Raw genomic sequence first — 9606 nt, 5'->3', positions numbered from 1 at the left:
GCCGTCAAACTAAGACTACTGCCCCAATTTGGCATTCCCATTGTGTCATTTTGATGGGAAACGTAAGTTTCAAACGCAAGATGGCTTCGAAGACTCAACACCTGAAGGAAAACATATATTTTGGCGACATATTAATAGAACATTCATCCGACTTTAGTACTTTCTAGAGGCACTACAGAATCGACGTGATCGCAGGGCACTGAGAACATCGCCCTAGCACCAATGATGCGCGTAGCGGCGGCCACGGGCTGAGAGACTTACAGCAGACGGGAAGAAATTTCACGAGGGCCGTGTGCGTAGCCGAAGAGCAGTTCGACCTTTTCCTTCTACGCGTACTCTATCGCCGTGAGGCTCAAATTTTTTTTAAATTGTGCCAGCTACGCAATAGTCCTCCCCACCCTCACTTCTCTTTCCAAGCCCCTTGCTATGCTATACTATGCTTTACTATACATTTACTCTCCTCTCCTCTGCTCCCATAGCATAGCATAGCATAGCATAGCATAGCTATACTCGGCTTTCCTCCTTTCTTAGATTCGCTCTGCCTCGCTTCGCCGGTTTTGTGCGGTCGACAAACGGCGCTACTCCAAGCTTAAACAGCTCCGCTTTAAAAAAAAAAAAAAAAAGGAAAAGGTAGTGTTCGCTCGGGCATTGAGTTTTGTGTTTTGCCCCGATCATCCTTTGGAGTTAGGTTCGTGCTTTCGTATAACACCGTTGCAGGCAGGAATAACAGTGTATAACACTGCTGCAAGCGGGAAGCGATTTTTCATCACGTCAAGTTCATCAAGCAACGTTATGAAGTAAAGATCGTCAGGCTCATCACCACGCTTGGTGAAATGAAAAATGCTCATTTCGAGTCCAGCTGCTTTAGAGTACAAATAACTTTATTGACTCGGCCAACTGCTTCATGTCACCCAGTATTCATCTGGTGTGCTTTTCCTTGCTGCGGGTTTAATCAGGGCCACCTTCAGAGAAAAAAAAATCCATGAAAGAAGTTTAAAAAGCTAATTGAGAACCAATAAAGACAAGCGATTACAATTATGAACTTTTGTAATGCCGTTCCAAATAAATATTCTTCTGCAGTGACAATTCTGTCACATGACGGCGTTCGTGGTAACCACGCGTGCTCGTTGCCCGTCGACAATGTTCTGACTTTGGCTGCTTGAATTTTCGGCGCTTCAGAACTCAAACTATGCATAACTATTAGCAATGCTTTGAAAATTCCAAGGAGTCCCTGTAACACCTTTTCGAACTAATCATAGAATTACCTCGCTATTCGACCACATTGATTCACGAATCTCCAGCCGTAAAAAGTTTCGTCTGTTCCGTCAAGCATGAGCGCAGTTACAGGTTGTTTATCGCAGGCTCCGAGCTCTTTCCCTCTCGTCTTTCTTGGAAAAAAGAGCGTGGAGGATACACAGTTAAGAGAGGGGCACGATGACAAAAGGGCCAGAAGTTACGTCACGGCGCGTGACTGCGTTGAGCACTATTTTCTCTTTTTTTTTCTGATAACTTTTTGCCCGCTACTTCGGTTTCAGACAAGCGCGGTGCTGGGACACATACACGACTATAGAGGGGTGGATAGATGGACAGATGCTATGACCGTCCCCTTTATAACGGTGCAGAGACCTGTGCGCCACCATGCTAGAAAAAAGAACCTTTTCTTTGTTTTAAGTCGGTCTAATGCATTCTGTACATCAATTAGAACGATCTTCCTATAAAAAAAAACATAAATTCACCTGGCGAACTCTCTGCACCTTAAGTCAGACTGACCTTATTTGTCCCATTATTTCTTTTCGTCCTTTATCCCTACTTTTCCGCAGCCAATTCCTTAACCGTCTCTCACTTATTTATGTCACGGATTCCATCGCTGTCCCTGAATACCGAAGATGTCGTGTAGGCTAGTGCCCCAAAATACACCTGGGTGGATATCTCCACATTCAATTAAAACATGCACCGTCGTTTCCTTAGCTTACCCACAGCATGTACATTTTTCTTCTTTACTGAATCTCGCTTTATAAATACGCATTCTCAGGCAACCCGACTTCAAGGCGCGGCCGTGAATTAGAGTATCGTCGCCCCATGACTTACCATAGTGTCAAATAAAGAGCAATGATATACCGCAAGAATACTTAGCAAAGACTTGTAAGACATAGAAATACTGAGAAAGGCTCGCAAAACAAAAATCGAAGAAAGGACAATGGCCAGACGAAATTGGGCATCAGCTTTGCTGTTTTGACAGGTTTCCACAAAGTAGAGCTGGCTGCATTTTTTTTTTGCTGTACCTGAGAACTGTAATTCATGCGGACTCTAAGGCAGACGATACTCTAATTCGGCCAAAAATAAGTAATAATAATAATACATCTTCAACTTGGTAGCGCACAGGTCACCGTAACGTTAAAAAAGGGGGGCTCATAACATCCATTCATCCACACTTTAGTGTGCTATACTATGACACTACATAAACGACGCACCAGAATGAGCGACTGCACATCGAGAGCTGGGTGAGTACCTGTTACACACCGGCTCTGTCCATGCAGTAGTCGCACCTAGATTCTGCGCAGTAGCCAAATATGAATTGTACAACTTGAGCCCGTTAAATTATCTAAATACCACGCCATGTCGGCCAAAGCGTGTTGCGTGCGCTGCCAAGCATATCTGCGCTTTTCGAGACGAATATATCCAGTGGTAAGTCATTATCGTCAAAATCATTCTCGGGCTACGTTTTTCAAGTCTACTGCAGGAAGAAGACCCATTTCAATTATCTCCAACTTGCCCTATCCTGCGCGAGCTGATTCGACTTTACCCCTGCGAACTTCTTAATCCCATCGCTCAATCTAACTCGATCCCGTACACGTATCTAGATTAGATTAGATAGATAGATAGATAGATAGATAGATAGATAGATAGATAGATAGATAGATAGATAGATAGATAGATAGATAGATAGATAGATAGATAGATAGATAGATAGATAGATAGATAGATAGATAGATAGATAGATAGATAGATAGATAGATAGTAGATAGATAGATAGATAGATAGATAGATAGATAGATAGATAGATAGATAGATAGATAGATAGATAGATAGATAGATAGATAGATAGATAGATAGATAGATAGATAGATAGATAGATAGATAGATAGATAGATAGATAGATAGATAGATAGATAGATAGATAGTGCAACTAATCCCTCTAGCTCGGCTCATATTGACGGATTAGAAAACATCTTGCGCAACAGATTCGTGAGGCTATAATTAAGCTCCGATAGTGCAGTCATTCGACGATTATTAGGACAATTGTTGCAGGGCCTGTTTAACAAACAGATGCTGCAATATTCAAAGACCACTGTAGACAAAGCTGAAGAGCTCACATGTAGGTGTCGGCAGGTTTGTGTCACAGTACTGGTCCGGACGGCAGGTCTTTCTCTGTAAACAACCAATAAAAAACATGTGTTATTTATTTATTTATTTATTTATTTATTTATTTATTTATTTATTTATTTATTTATTTATTTATTTATTTATTTATTGAGTGTGGAGATACGTGCAACATTTTGTCATGTACCTCCCCGCAATGGACTGATTTGCCGGGTACCTAACTCTCACTGGATCGGATGCAGTTGAAAGCAGTGAGTGTTGTCACAAGCACGTACACAAATCGACTTCAGTGCAGCGAACGTTCACACTAAAAAAGCACATGTAAAACAGCGATATAGAGAACTGGGTTATTGTTTATGAAAAGTTCGTGCGTCTGCTAGACATTAATACTGGCTATATACAAACGAGAACATGCTCCTTCAAAAGGAAATCGTTACATTCCAAACATGTCGTTTACCAGCATATATGTAGAACAAAGTTAGAAAAACGAAAGCTTCGACACCATATTCATGAAAGTCGCATTTGTTTGTGCAAGCTTTATTAATTGTGTATCACGTTTTGTTTATGATAACCATCAGTAATGCTATTACGAATGTGTACTTACACCACACTTCACAGCTCCCCGGTTTGGTTTTCTAACGCCGTGCGATACCCTGCCAGGATGGACAGCTTCCGTCACCATCACTGCGGGAAATCTTCAAGATTAACTTTCACGGAGTACAGAACCCACTGAAGGCAGCAATATACATCTCAGCTCCAAACATAATTATATGGCACACTTTTTACAACCCAACCTCTTCCGCAAAATACAGCAAACCCACAATATTAAACTATGTTTATGAAACGCAAGCCTGGACAACTGAACCTTCTGTCCTTATGGGCAACTCGATGGCTTTATTTTCCAAGCAGTTCACCTATACATAATCCGCTTCAGGAGACCATTATCGGCAGAGATTGCGTAATTGACAATCCAGTTTCACTGAGGTACTTCCCAAGTGAAGCCTTGTGTAGGTCCGTCCGTTGTGATTCAAGACATGAAGTGTCTCCTCCCTCCACTGAAGATTTTAAGCACGTGGACGGATGCTGCCTACAGTCGCAGTCTTAGGAGCCACCCTGGCTAAAGTCATAGGCTTCAGAAAGCAAGTGACAGCCAGTAAGTAATTATTTTTGCTTCCCTGTGTTAGCTTCTAGTTTGTAAGTGTATTTCTTAGAAGGATTAAACGCAGATATACCGTGATGCTTGCATATTAACCTTTCCTGACGGCAGAATAACACCAACAAAATCAATGTATTTCTAAACACTATAATTCGCTAAACCTTGGGGGAAATTATGCGCTGACTGCAGAGATGTCCTGAAACTTGTATAGTAATCGTATGCCTATGGCAAAATACTGAAGGAATTCTCTATTATTGAGCCTCTGCGTGATATATATAACAGCTGCTTTCAGCGCGGTACGAGTTGCGTCTTTCTTCAGGTTGACATAACCTAAGGAAATACCGTCCTTCCCCAATTAACAGCCTCAAAATATTTCGCAACATTGAAACTTACATTCGCAGAGAAGAACGACGACCAGTATGAGCACCAACTTCTTCATCGTGGCTTTTTCGGTGCTTGCAGGCGAGTGGTGATCCGGGAATACACACGCACTTCTGTTGTGTTCCGTTCTTCGACACGATGTTTTTATGGCAGCCGCTGGTCAGTCTGAGCACGTGTTTAAAGAACAAAAAAACATGGTTGCGCAACCCCTTACGCTATACGGAACGTTCGCCAAGTAGCATAGTAATGATATGTAAGTTCAAGTTAACCTTGTGGCGCCAAAGCTAGCTGCATGTTCGGCTACTTGTTCGCGTGCCAAGATAAATTTGCTGTTGTTCCTCACATTTACGGAGGCGCACGTTCAAAACGGGTAAAAAAACTTCCTTGATTCTATAGAGGTGCGCCGTACAACATAATTATCAATTTGCGCATTTCGAGGAAGCCCTTACGCTTATCGTCGCTCGTCACGCTGTCAAGCCGGCTGTTTTCGAGGCTGGCTTCGCAAGTCAGCAGCAACGCAAGAATACGCGAAGAATTCAAATGAAGCGATTAACGTGAGCAATTAAACAATCGTTTCGGATGCGAGCAGTGTCGGCACATCTCTGGTCATGCAATCACGGGCTGTATATAGTCGCTGTCACTAGACTTATCGATTAATTTGTTTGTTCGTTTCCTGACTTCATATTACCAATTCGGAATGGCGCATCGAACATTTTTTTGTTTTTTCAGATGGCACAAGATGGCGACCTTGAAAATTTATTTTTCGTAAAGGCGTTTTCCTTGTTCCCGAGCATTCGACGTAAAACGGCCTGTCGTACTTGCCCAACATGATCGCATCACTAAGGGCGTATATATAACTCGAATGTATTCAGCGGGATGTAATTTAAAATTAATCAATTGAATACTGGAGTTTTACGTACCACAACCACTATACGTTTCGAAACACGCCGTGGTCATGGATTGCGGAATCATTTTGTTGGTTAAGACTGCCTGGGGCTCTTTAACATGCACCTATGTATATGTACTCGGCTATTTCTTTATTCCTCCCGCAACGAAGTGTAGCCGCTGTGGCTGCTTTTTCTTCTTTGTTCTTACTACTATATCTTTCCAAACACTCTGCTAACCACCATACCGCGCTACGCGTATTTATGACAGTTTTCAGTTAGCAAGCCACCGCATGTAGAGCAAATAGCGTTGTTTGTCTAGCAAACGAGGTTTCATCGCTTATCGATCAGGTTTAGTCGCGTCACCATGGACGCGCTTGCAGGTTTTCGCTTTTCTTTTTCGCGTTATTTGAGCCAGCAGTTGCACCTGCTTGAGAGCCTTGGGCGGCCATCTTGTCGAGGACATTTGTTCTGCGAGGTCCCATCATTATGGTGCTCCTTTTTCACTGCAAAATGAGCATGGCGCATGGATGAGTTAACACATGGAATAAGAATCGCACTGCTACATAAGGACCATTTAGGAGAGAGGGAGACAGGGCGGAGAGGTATAGGCGCACACTAAATCACGTGCGCAAAGTCGCTGGCCACTCCTAAGTGGGCTAATGTGATAATCTTGCTTCAGATTTTGGGTGGCCGTTTGGAAAGAAGGACAAAATTAATTAGTTAACGACGCTACAAATAATTATGCATTACGGCAAAGAATTTACACATACATATCGTAATTAAGAGCCTAAACATTTGGCGGTCAATAGCCTTTTAATATATTTGACGAAGCGTCGCAGTCGATCGTGCCTTTTGGAAGTCACCATTCGGCGGAAAATTAACCGAAGGATGCCTCTTGTCAGCGAAATTCAAGAGGCTGCGTGGACACTTCATTCAGTTAATGCCAGAAGTTTAACGCCAAGTTTATGGAAATAGAGATTTGAGATACGGGTCCAGTTGTATGTGAGTACCAGTAACTTTACTGAGTTTGTCAACAGGTTGACGTCGTTTATGTTCATCCAGTCTGCTCTTCCTTACTGCAGGCTTAACTTCGGCACACCTGTACAAAAAGAAAGAGGGCTGTGATTTAACTGCGTCTGCGAGTTATGATTACACTTGTTAGGATCATGTAGTTAGGATCGTATGGACAACACATCAAAGAAGCAAGTCAATCTGCACGGAAGCCAGCAATAGACCCAAGCAGCTGCAATTATTTACATTCATGATACAGCTCCAAATCACTATTTAAACTACATTATCAACCATATAGGTCGAAAAACTCACTCATGAGTCGATTCACTCAGGCTCACTTTGGCTCAGACCGACCTGAAAGTCTGAGACTACGCGAGTCCGGCTGCGAAAAAAAATTGCTCGTGAATCTGGGTGTATACCTTTTGCGAATCTAAGCTCTAGTAGGACCGGCCTACTATAATTCTGGTGAGCTTAAGTCCAAGGCAGTCGGTTTCAGCAGTATTTTCGTGAGTCTGAGTCTGAGCCCTTAACAGAAATTTCTTTTTTGAGTGAGTCTAAGTGAGTTCTTTTAAGTTTGCATACCGTCACAGAAAGTTGTCAGAAAATTATCAGTCGCAAACTGTTCATGGGCAATTTCTTAGCACGGAGTCGCCAGCGGTTACAGTAGAACAAGCCTTCAGATATCTTGCTCATCATCTCCATCCACCACACAATATGCACTGTGCCGCCAAATTAATCGTTTTAAACTTTGTTGCTTTCAACGATTTTTCCAGCGCGTACAGGACGTTTCTCTGTAGCAATACAATGCTTCAAGTTGAATAGTTTGACGTTTAGTCGCAGGCCAAACGTGTCAGGACAATCACTGGTGACTACATCCATTCACACTCATTTCAAAGGCGTGTGTCACCGCAGACAGAGCTCCGCTCATGCACCTCTTTGTTTATAATTAGTCTAGGTCGACGCGCTCACAACACACTTCACCGAAGAAATCATTGGCGAAAGAAAGACGGTGCGTGTTTTGTCACCATGTATTAGCCGCGGTAGACATGCGTGCATTCACGCTGCGCCGCGCTTCCTCTCTCACTACTCCCCTTCTTCGTTGTCCTTCTCTCTCTCTCCGTCACTGTCGTTCACTCTCGACTGCAGTCCGCGTTCGTTCTTTTTTATCCTCCTCTGTAAGCTTGTTCGCTTGGTCACGCCTTTTATGGCAATGCAAACGACGCTACGAGCCAGGCAGAGCGAATGCTCAAGAGCTGCGCTCCTAAACACAGTCAATATTTTTTATGATGTCGAGATTTCCGCTCGCCTGCCAGTTAGAGTCGCGGACTCAATGCTAGTGCTTAGAAGAAGGTCAGCTATCGCACCCTGGCGTCCAAAATAAATGTCGGGTTCACGGACTACTTCACTGGACGTGTACATGCACGATAGCTTCGCTACCGAAGGTTTCGCTGCGTAGTCGCAGAATGTTGCGTTCGAGTATAGCTACAGCCTAACATAGTTTTGCAAGGACGTGCCAGAAATTGTTCGGCGCTAGTGTATCCCCTTGAAGGGTTTGGGGTGAACCGTACCGCTGGTTTAAATGACGCGTGAGTGTATCACGTAACACCAGTGCTGCCAAGGTAGGCAAAGGAATTGACTGTCGATTAAGTTTAGTACTCACACGTGGGATCTGGTAGCAGCGTCTCTCGCAGAACTGGCGCCGCTGACAGGTGTAGCGCTTGAGAAAGAAATGAAGGAGCATTTTGTTTATTTCGTCACGTGTAACTAACTTTTCCGGAACCAAAACGCTGCATAAAGCCGTAAGTCGCACTCAAACACACGCACACACACACACACACACACACACACACACACACACACACACACACACACACACACACACACACACACACACACACACACACACACCCACGCAGCCACGCACGCGCGCGCGCGCGAGTGCGCGTGAAGTCAGGACAGCGCATAATTACAGCATCATCATCATAATCCTCAGCCTGAATGCGCACACTGCCGGACATAGGTATCTCCCATATTCCTCCAAGTAACCCCGTTCTGTGCTTGTTGTGGTCACATTATCTTCTCAAACTTCTTAATATCTCTTGTCCACCTAACCTTCTGTATCGGCATGACGCGCTTGTCTTGTCTTGAAACCCAGACCGTTACTCTTAATGGCCAGGGGTTGCCTTGACTTCTTAAATATTATTTGTGTCTATTGTATATGTGATCATAGTATACGTGATAATCTCCTGAGTTGTCATCAAAAATTGGTTTCTCTGTAGCTTCTCTGTAGCTGCGGAAAGTAAAGGCTTCTTAGATTGCAATGTTCAACGGGATGTCATCCCCCTAAATATCGGGATGGCATCCCGTGACAGTCGAATTACAAGCGTTTGCACTCTGAGAAGAAATCGAGTATTTGGAGAGTATTTATGCGACACAACTATAATCGTCGTCTGCCTTGCTCGCGGTTCCTTTCTTGAAGGCATGGCTCTCGCCACTTTCCTATCAAGAATGCTATGTCACGCTGATAGCGCGCACGCCATTCGTAACCGGGAAGTGCAAGGGCCGCGGTGATAACGCAAGGAAAGTGCATGATGTATGTATACATGACGATTATAGTTGTGTGGCAGAAACACTCCCGAATGCTCAATTTTTTTCTTAGAGTGTCGGGATTGACAAAACGCGGCCGCCGGCAATTTCTCGCTTTCCCTCTATCAAACGGGCGTGGCGTAAACCGTGCGATCAATTTCACGAATGGGCAAACTTCAAGCAGCGCTTCCGTATCTTTGCCCA

At 43.8% G+C, this 9606-nt stretch overlaps 1 long non-coding RNA gene across 1 annotated transcript; it reads right to left on the bottom strand.

Annotated features, from left to right (window-relative positions):
- Positions 1-865: 865 nt before the first annotated feature.
- On the bottom strand, positions 866-5109 carry LOC119396149 (uncharacterized). The gene is made up of 4 exons (XR_005184394.2): positions 4931-5109; positions 3986-4065; positions 3375-3429; positions 866-962 (listed from the first exon to the last, which is right to left on the bottom strand). It is a non-coding gene; the product is annotated as an uncharacterized LOC119396149 (long non-coding RNA).
- Positions 5110-9606: the final 4497 nt, after the last annotated feature.

The sequence above is a fragment of the Rhipicephalus sanguineus genome, chromosome 6 (assembly GCF_013339695.2).
Source record: "Rhipicephalus sanguineus isolate Rsan-2018 chromosome 6, BIME_Rsan_1.4, whole genome shotgun sequence".
Lineage (NCBI taxonomy): Eukaryota > Metazoa > Arthropoda > Arachnida > Ixodida > Ixodidae > Rhipicephalus > Rhipicephalus sanguineus.
This window is presented reverse-complemented; position numbering and strand designations above follow the sequence as displayed.